Source organism: Corvus cornix, chromosome 10 (assembly GCF_000738735.6).
Source record: "Corvus cornix cornix isolate S_Up_H32 chromosome 10, ASM73873v5, whole genome shotgun sequence".
NCBI classification, from domain to species: domain Eukaryota; kingdom Metazoa; phylum Chordata; class Aves; order Passeriformes; family Corvidae; genus Corvus; species Corvus cornix.
The window spans coordinates 20,476,454-20,485,549 of record NC_046340.1 but is presented as its reverse complement, the minus strand read 5'-3'; the positions used below and the strand labels follow the sequence as shown (position 1 = coordinate 20,485,549).

At 43.3% G+C, this 9,096-nt stretch overlaps 1 pseudogene; it reads left to right on the top strand.

The window, feature by feature from the left end:
• The first annotated feature begins 2,106 nt into the window (after positions 1–2,106).
• LOC109146349 lies at positions 2,107–9,096 on the top strand (annotated as a pseudogene).

Genomic DNA, 9,096 nt, shown 5'->3' with positions numbered 1-9,096 from the left:
ATATCTTGGTCACTTAATAAGCAAGGGAAGTTGAAAAGTAAACCCCGAGAGAATTGAAGGGATTCTATCCCTTCCCCTTCCCTCTTCAAGGAGAGAAATTAGAAAGCTACTTGGATTATTGGGATATTTTAGACTATGGATTGAACGATATACACAAGCTGTAAAATTTCTGTCTGGAAAATTGACAGAAGGAGATGATATAAAATGCACCAAAGAGGATAATGAGAAATTAGAGGCATTGAAATTAAAACTTGCCTCAGTACCAGCTTTAAACTTATCCTCATTAGAAAAACCCTTTCATCTGTATGTGAATGTGGAAAGTGGAGTAGCTCATGAAGTTCTGGTTCAGGAGTGGGGAGGAGTGAAGAGACCAATAGCTTACTTGTCAATGATGTTAGATCCAGTAAGCCATGGCTGGCCAATATGTATTCAAGCTATAGCAGCTACTGCAATCTTGGGAGAAGAAAGTCATAAACTTACTTTTGGGAGCAAGCTGATAGTGTACACACCTCATGCAGTTCAAAATATGCTAAACCAGAAAGCTGAAAAATGGTTAACAGACTCTAGGATGCTGAAGTATGAAGCAATTCTGATAGATAGTGAGGATTTGACATTAGAAGTGAGTAAGAGCCTAAATCCAGCTCAATTCTCATATGGAGAGCCAAAAGATAACCTGACACATAACTGCTTAGAAATTATCCAATACCAAACCAAAGTTCAAGCAGATCTCGAGGAACAAGCCCTTTCAGAAGGAGAAATAATATATGTAGATGGTTCTTCCAGATGTGTACAAAGAAAAAGAATGTCAGGATATGCTTTAGTTGATGGGAGGACTATGCAAACCATTGAAAAAGGAAAATTACCCTCCAACTGGTCAGCTCAGACTTGCGAATTATATACCCTAAAAAGGGCACTGGAGTATTTAGCACACAAGAAGGGAACTGTAGATACTGATTCAAGGTACGCTTTTGGAGTAGTACACACCTTTGGGAAAATCTGGGAAGAAAGGGGATTACTTAATTCAAAGGGAAAGGGGTTGATACACGAAGGACTTATTTTAAAGGTTTTAGAGGCATTAGAGTTACCTGCAGAGATAGCTGTAGCACATATAAAAGGACACCAAAAAGGAATGACCTCAGAAATAAGAGGAAATAATTTGACAGATCAAGAAGCTAAGGATGCTGCAGAAAATGGGATAAAAAGGGTTATGCCAGTTTTGACCTCAAAGAACAAAAAATTGGAGACTCCAAAATTCAGTGAAACAGAGGAAAAAGAATTAAGTAAGACAGGAGGAAAGCCAGATGAATGTGGAAAATGGAAACTTCCGGACGGAAGGCAGTTACTTAATAAATCACTCACCAGAAAAATATTAGAAAACATGCATCAAAAAACTTATTGGGGTACTAAGGCTTTGTGTGATCACTTTCTAAGGAATTATGGGTGCACTGGAATTTATGGGTTGGCTAAACAAATAACGGAAAGATGTGTGGTTTGCCAAAAAGTAAATAAAAAGGTGATGAGGAAAACAACTCCAGGAGGTCATGAGTTAGCTCTCCGACCATTTCAAAGTATCCAAGTGGACTTTACTGAACTCCCCCAAGTGCAGAGGTGGAAATTCTTGTTAGTAATAACAGACCATCTTACTCATTGGGTGGAAGCTGTTCCCACTGTCAGAGCCACAGCCAATGTAGAATGTAAAACCCTCTTAGAACAAATTATTCCCAGGTATGGAATGATTAATAGGATAGACTCAGATAGAGGGACACACTTTACATCAAAAGTTCTGCAGCAATTAACTCAAGCCTTGGGAATAAAATGGGAACTACATACCCCATGGCATCCACAGAATTCAGGATGGGCAGAGAGGATGAACCAAACTTTAAAGAGAACCTTAACTAAATTAATAATTGAAACTCAAATGTCGTGGGTAAAATGCCTACCTCTGGCTTTATTGAGGGTTCAGACACAACCCAGGTCAGACCTGGGAGTGTCACCTTACGAAATGATGTTTGGGTTACCCTTTCTGACCACCCAACATGAAACTGCTACCTATGAATTAGGGGAAATGAGTGTTAAAGCATATGTCAACACAATTGCAAGGACCCTTGAAGATTTGCAGTTAAAAGGGATAATCCCTCAAACTACACCTTTAGACTTTAAAATCCATAACATCCATCCAGGGGAGTGGGTACTAGTAAAAACGTGGAAAGAGCAATCTTTAACGCCACAAGGGGAAGGTCCTTTTCAGGTGCTACTGATGACTGAGGCAGCGATCCGGACCAAGGAGCGAGGGTGGATCCACACCAGCAGAATCAAAGGACCCATGGAAGAACCTAAGGAGTGGACTATAACATCTAAGCCTGGTGATACCAAGTTAACTCTTAAGAGGGAACTGGGGGTTAATGCGCTGGGAAAACCCAAATGATTCAAGAGATACACCAAGAATCACACCTGATTGGGAAATAAAGCCAAGCTTCTATCAGTGGTTTCAAGTGTTGCCTGGACAAGTCCTGAGATACCTCCAATACCCTCCTTGGGGAGGAATACTTCCACTCCGAACAGGAGGATCAGGACTATTTCAGGCTGAGGGTTCTCATATTCTGGCCTTAGCCTGTGATTTATTTAAAAAGGAGGAGGAATCGCTACCTCCAACAGTGCCATACCATATACCCTGTCTGATTCACCCCAATACTGGACATGCTAGCTGGGTTAAATGTAAATGTCTATACTGTAAAAAATATTGGTATTGTAGTTCACAGAAACGACACTCTACTGCATGAAGTATCGAACGCCAAATCTATTCCCCATCCAGGTAGAGTAAAGAGCAGCTGCAATAGTAACCCTGCTTTGTGGATGGGAATTACTAGTGCCTGATGAATGGGAGATACCTGAGGAACGGTGTGAAGTTACAATTAAGAAGTGTCAAAAGCAATTTGCCTGGAAATTAACGAAGAGGAAGTGATGAGGAAATAGAGGGCAAGACCGAATTGACCACTGTACTTACCACCAAGAAGATCACATACCCCTGCTGTCGGAAGCAATCCCATAGGCAGGGGGGGTGGAGGTATCAGCCATATCGGACCTCTGTTATTCCTTTATCCGTCACTCCTTTTTTGTCTCTTCCCTCTGGGGATACCAACAAAGCCATGCCATAGGTGTTACCAAAAGCTGTATATGGAAAAACACTGAGGTTCCTTTTTCATTGCGCATACCCATGTCAACAGTCACTGTTACAACCCATCCAAAGTAGAAAAAACTGTATGCAAAATGGGAAAAAGTACTGGATTGTAGAAAACCTAGGAACAAGTGGTAGCAAATTGGGAAGTAAATGTCCAAAAGGGGGAAGATGGATTTGTTTCACATATATTGTTAGGAGTAAAGTCTCAGGCTTAGTAAAAGAACAACTGGTGAATAAGAAGGCAAAGCCAGCACAACAATCTAACTCTATATCGACCCCAATTCAAGACATGCATGTGAAACTCAAACAACAATTAGAAAATGAGACCTCAAAATTTGGAAAAAACCTGTTTGTGGAATTAGGGGAAAGGATAGGTAAAGAGCTTAATGTAACCAACTGCTGGGTCTGTGGAGGGCTTCTGATGACAGAGGAATGGCCATGGAAAGGCAGTAGCTTAAGCCCAATAGAACTCCTTAAGTGGAATCGGACAAGGATAAGGGGAGAAAACAGACCAGAAGGGTGGGTACTGAGTTCAACAGTGATAGGAGTGTCTTTGGCGTACCAGGAACAATTTCCTCAACAAAGTAGGAAATACTCCCCGTAAGAGATATAAAGTCAGTAATGGAACTTTTACATGGTGCGTCCCCAAGAAACCAGCTCTGTATTGGACTCAGGAGAAAACAAAGGAAAAGAATTGTAAGTACAATAATAAGGTCAAACTCTTTCAATGCAATGATAGAAACAAAAATCCTTATTTTGGGATCCCAGACATTTCAGAATTCTGGGAAAATATAAATCAACAAAAGCTGACTACTGATGGCCTATTTTGAATATGTGGAAAAAGGGCATATGCAAAGCTCCCCTCTCAGTGGAAAGGGAGTTGTACCCTGGGAATCATACACCCAGGATTCTTTCTTTTACCTGAGCCAGACAGAGATGAAGTAGGAATACCAGTGTATGAGGATCTGAAAAGGAATAAAAGAGAATTGATTGGAGGATCTCAAAAATGGAGAGACAAGGAATGGCATGCTGAGCGCATAATTGAAATGTATGGGCCAGCCACCTGGGCACAAGATGGGAGTTGGGGGTATCGAACCCCAGTTTATATGCTGAATCGCATTATAAGACTCCAAGCAGTTGTAGAAATAATAACGAACCAAACCGGTCAGGCATTGGAATTACTAGCTAGCCAACAGAGCCAAACAAGAGCTGTGGTGTATCAGAATAGGTTGGCTTTAGACTATCTATCGGCTGAAGGAGTTTGTGGAAAATTTAATACATCAGACTGTTATTTGAAGATAGATGACCATGGGGATGCCATCCTAGATATAGCCAAAAATATCAGAAAAATAGCCCATGTACCGGTCCAAAAGTGGGAATCCGCACTAAAACTTAGCTGGTGGGATAATGTATTGGGAATAGAATGGTGGAAGAAGCTAGGTTTCTTCCTTTTATGTGCCACTGCAGGCTTGATATTTCTCCCTTGCCTGATCCCCTGTTGTATTCGATTAATATCTACTGTGGTCCAAGGCATGCAAATAGTACCAATGCCTGTGAAACCAAAATTGGCTGCATCAGGAACGGCACAAAAGATCATGGTGTTAAAGAAGCAAAATGATACCAAAGACCCCTTTGAAGAAGCAAGGTTGATTTGTGAAAAAAATGAGCAAATAATAAAGGCTAGAAAACAAGGGATACTGCTCAAGCCAAATGATCTGTAAAAAAAGAAAAAGTGAGGTAGTGTTATGAATGTATTGTGATGTTGGCTTTTTTCATGTTCCTTAATGTTAGAAAAACTTTACCAAGGTTCTGTAATGTAATACATGATATAGAATGTCTATTGTTTATATAGTCAATTTAGAAAAGATAGGCAGAGAAAGTCTTCACATTCCTGGAGTATCTTATCAGAGAAGATGAAGAGCCAAAACCAGAGAGAATTTATGGAGGGAGCAGAGACAGAATGGAGCCAAGGAGGAAGATAAGGCTGATGGGATGAAACACAGAAACTCCAAAGAATTTATGAATCATGCATGATTGTGATGAATGTGCAATAAGAGGTGTACTTTTAAAGATGATCTTTTGGATGTAGAGGTGTGCCTTTGGATCTCTGCCAAAGCACCCGGCCATAATACCCTTTTTGCTATTGTCTCCTAATTGTCCCTTTTATTAAACTTTTTTTAAAATTTTACTAGGAGTGAACCTTGTTTTTCACATCTACCACACTGGGATGTTGCTCGTCCCTGCCAACCCAGCTTTCTGCTTCCTGCTGCAGTCCATTTCACCATCCAGAGGGGAACCAGGACCGGCTGCCCCTGGGGGTTTGTACAGGAAGCCTCTTCTCCATCTCTCCTGCCGGCTCTCCCGCCATCACCGCGTGAGGGAGAGAGGCGGCCGAGCTGGCGCCACAGCGCCCCCTGCAGGCGCGGGGAATCCCCGCACCCGCCCTGCCCGGCCGGGAGCCACCAGCGCCCCTGGCGGCCGCGAGCGGAGCTGCACCGAGGGGAAAGGGCCTGCGGCCGGGAGAGGCCGGCCCTGGGCTCTGCTGCTGCTCGTTGGTGCTGCCAGTGTTGGTGTTTGTTTGTCTTGTTACCCACACACATACCAGTAAAGAACTGCTATTCCTTTTCCCATAGCTTTGCCTGAAAGCCCCTTAATTTCAAAGTTATAATAATTCAGAGGGAAGGGGGTCATACTCTCCATTCCAAGGGAGGTTCCTGCCTTCCTTGGCAGACACCTGTCTTTCAGACCAAGACAGCTGAGTAGAAGAGTCCACTCAGAAGAAAAAGAGAAGTAGATTTTCTGTTCAGTTCCTTTCATAGAATCCTTTCATAGAAGAGTTTGGGTTTGAAGGGACCTTTAAACTCATCCCGTTCCACCCTCTGCCATGGGCAGGGACACATTCCACTAAACAGCTTCTCTGGGCAACCTGTACGAGGCCCTCACCACCCTCACAGGGAAGGATTTCTTCCTATTCTCTAGCCCTAACTCTGCTCTCTGTCAATGTGAAGTCATTCCTCCTTCTCCTGTGTCCAAAGTCCCTCTCCAGCTGTCTTGGAGCCCCTTTAGGCACTGGAAGGGGCTCTAGGGTCTCCCTGGATCCTGCTCTTCTGCACAATCTGAAAAACCCCAGTGCCGTCAGTTTTCAGATCCCGTGACTTGGGCAGTGCAGTTGGAATACTTGCTGGTGAAGATCAAGGCAAACAAGTCGTGTTTGCCTTGATCTTCAAGGCCTCAGCCTTCTCCAAGTCCTGGGTAACCAGATCTCCTGTTTCTTTCCAGAAAGAAGGGCCCAGAGCCGGCCCACATTTTCCTTTATTTTATCACCAATACCTATCAAAGCTTTTCTCATTGCCTTTGGAGTCCCTAGACAGGTTTAATTTAATCAGGGCTTTAGCTCTCCTACTTGATCCCTGTTTGCTCATACAGTTTGTCTGTATTCCTCTTGTTGTTATGACCCAGCCCACTGCTGGGCTGGGGCAGCGAGATGCCGATCAACCCCGGGCCCTCCCGTGGATTGAATTTCCCCAGGACACAGACTCGGAGGGCGGGCTGAGGGGCGGCTCCAAAGCTTAAGCCACATCCCCCCGGGGCTACGCCCGGGTCCAAACTGCCTTTCCCTGTTTGGGAAAATTCTCTCTTACTTGGTTGTTCACTGGTTCTTTGTTGTATCTCCCGCTTCTCAGTTTCCCCCATTGGTTCTTGTTGAATTGTGTCCTCCCCCTTGCTTGTAACTCATTGGTTGTTTTCACCTTTCCCCGCGGTTTTCAAACCCCCTATGAAACTGAGGGAAAAGCCTCCGGGTGCGATTAAGATCATTGCCATGTTCTGGTTGCTAAGCTTCTGAAAATAAACTTGTTGGAAGCCAGACCAGAACCTCCTCCCTCTTCCTTTATCTCCAAACTAATGTGAGCTTAGATCATCGGCTCCTGCGGTGTCTCCTCTGCAAAGAAGCCAGCAAGCGCGCCCAGCCTGCGCCTTTCCTGATGCCGAGGTCGCTTCTGCGACGCACAGAAGTAACGCAGTTGGACACTCTCTGATTGAGGGCACGCCAGAGCTCGTGCAACAAGCCCAGAACTGCGTTATCCTCTCAGGTTACCTGTCCGTGCATGCACTCTCTTGTCTTCCTGTGCCAGCACACCCTTAACCACCATATTGGGACTAGCTTTGACCACTGAATTTTTTTTTTAACAAATCCAGAACAAGTAAATTGAAGCTTCAGGATTTTTGGAAAATCAGACTTGCGAGGGAATCTAGAGAAAGGTATTATTCAGTACACATGAGGAAAAAACAAAAGAGAGCACTACGACAAGAAGTAGGATTTTTCTGAACTGTATTTTTCTTTTTAAGTATCTGGCTACTTAAGTCTGAGTTCTTGGTACAGGAAATAGGTACTTTTGGAAGATGACTTACTCTGTCCGTTTTAGGTGAATTAAACTCCATAAATTTGGAGTCATTTGTTCTGCACATTAACAAGACTGAAGACTGAGGTAACTGTGAAGCGCTTTTGTTTGTGAGTGTTTCAGCGCTTTATTGGCAGGGTGGATATATGCTGAGGATAGTATAGATGACGTTCACACCTGTTTTCATGGATGGAAGTTGGATTGTTTTTCAACTTTCTTCAAATAATAAAAATATCTGCATTAAAGGTCATGCTACACACCTATAAATAGTGAATATATATATACATCAATGCATCAATATTTATTAGCAATGGAAATATGGCTATGTCACTGCTGGAGCAATTTAACCTTTTTTTTTCACAACAGAAAAAAAGATGGCAAAACTCGTGATGGCATCTATTGCTTTTTAATTTGGATGCACAGACTGGAGACATGTTAGAAACTACCCTTGTGCCAGAGAAGAAATGTGGACATCACTTCAGTTGTATGTTCTCCTCTTAGTATGTGGAGTAATAATCAATGTGACTCTTAGTATGTGGGAAGTCTTTATAGAAATTACATTACAGGTCTAGTGATGCAGGATATTTTTACTCTTTGCTTCTCTATTCTGTGAGGAAATTTTTCTTATTGGAAGCTTAACTCTTGAGGCCTTCATTGCTGCTAACACTTCCTGGTTTAACACTAGAACAAAAGTTAAGGCAAACCAAGAGTGGAAAAATGAAACAGATGTTACAAAGTTCATCCTCCTGGATTTTAGGAATGGTCCTGAATTGGATTCTCTTCTCTTCCTGATGTTTCTGTCAATCTACCTTGTGAGCATAACTGGAAACACTTTCATTGTTGTGCTGATGGTGGCTTCTTCACATCCCAGTGTACAACTGGCACCTTCACATCCCAATGTACTTCTTCCCGGGCTGTTTGGCCTGCTTGGAAATCTGCTACAGCTCGAATATCTAGCCAAGGATATTGCTCAGCTACCTGGGTGGAGACGGAAGCATTTCAATGCAGGGGTGTTTTACCCAATACTATTTCTTCAGCTGCCTGGTAGCTGCAGAGTGTTACCTCCTGGCAGCAATGTCCTATGACTGGTACCTGGCAGTGTGCAAGCCCCTGCACTACCCAGCCCTCACGGGCACCAGGCTCTGCCTCCAGCTGGGCACTGCATCTTGGATCAGTGGCTTTCTCTCTAACTCCATACTGACCTTCCTGATCTCAAATTTAGATTTCTGTGGGCCTAATGAAAGAGACCATTTTTTCTGTGACTCATTCCCAATGATAAAACTCTCCTGCTGTGACATTTGTGTGGTGTGACTTGTGACTTCTGTCATGGCAGGGGTGTGCTCACTGCCTCCGTTCCTGTTGACCTTCTCATCCTATCTCTACATCATTGTCACAGTCATGAGAATTCCTTCTGCCACTGGAAGGAGAAAGGCCTTTTCCACTTGCTGCTTACATCTTCTTGTAGAAGTTCTTTTTTACTGGTCAATATTTAACGCAGTTCTTGTGCTCAAGGCATGA